This window comes from Rhincodon typus, chromosome 9, assembly GCF_021869965.1.
Source record: "Rhincodon typus isolate 14 chromosome 9, sRhiTyp1.1, whole genome shotgun sequence".
In the NCBI taxonomy this organism is placed as follows: Eukaryota; Metazoa; Chordata; class Chondrichthyes; order Orectolobiformes; family Rhincodontidae; genus Rhincodon; species Rhincodon typus.
Window position 1 is genome coordinate 18,467,323 of NC_063340.1, and position 1,236 is coordinate 18,468,558.

Below are 1,236 nucleotides of genomic sequence, written 5' to 3' on the forward strand. Positions count from 1 at the left end.
GAGAGAGAGAGAGACTGTGTGTGTGTGAGAGAGAGACTCTGTGTGTGTGGCGGGGGGGGGGGGAGGGTGGTGGGGGGAGACAGTGAGTGATTGTATGTGTAGAAGTGAAAGAGAGAGTGAGAGTGTGTATGTATGTGTGTGTGAGAGAGAGAGACAGACAGAAAGAGTGTGTGTGCATGTATGTGGGAGTGAGAGTGTGTGTGTGTGTGTGTGTGTGAAAGAGAGAGACAGACAGACAGAAAGAGTGTGTGTGCGTGTAATTGGGAGAGAGTAAGAATCAACAATTTTTACTAGTGTTTCTGTGAGGTTGATAATGCAGTAGGAGATTTTCACTTCATATTCATAAGGCTGCAGTCAGAGGTTTCTTAATTCTGTTTTTTTTTAAGGCTATTACTACATTCAGTCATTTGTAGTTATGAGCAGAATTTCATGGTCTCCGGAACGGGTTCACAGACGTTCAGAGGTGGGTAACATTAGGTATGTTGTCATGGGCACTTCCCTGCCCACTCCTGACTGTACTTCAATTTTAAACATGGCAGGGGAGATGGCAGGAAACCCACCCACCTTTAGGCCAGTTGAGGCCCTTAATTGTCAAGCTTGATGCCTGCCAGATCCCACTACTAGAGTAAAAGGAGATGCGGGCGGGAGGGGGGCGCGGGGTTGTACTCCCTTTACCAACCACTTGGGAACATCAGAAATTTATCCCAAGTTTTGAACGTCTCCATATTTTCTATTCTTCCTTGTCCTGTACACTAGGGCCTCCAACACCCTCACCTCCCCAATCCCAAGACCTTCTAACTTGGCCTTGCCAAACTGTCCCCCACCCCTCCCCCAAACTGCACCTTCAACCTACCTCATTCCCCAGCTCCAGCAATGTTCTCTGCCAAGAAAGAGGTGTTTCTGCTGCTGAGACCAGTGAGAGGCCATCCATTATTCAGCAGCTCAGGCAGAATTTGTGGAAAAAGAAACAGAATTAATGAGCTGAATGTTACAAGGGAAATCATCTCCCCAATGCCAGATAAAAGCATGTCCTGAACTGGCATTTGCTCATAGCTTGGCAATTTTACCCCACGCAGTCATTTAATAGACCTCCTGAATACCCAGCCACAGACGTCTCAAACAACGTTTCAGCTAATATCATTCTATCACCCTTTCCCCAGAGCCATGTGATTTTTTTTCTCTCATTTTGAAAGCTGTGATTGAACTGCCTCAGCAGCTTTCTTAGGCAATGCGTTC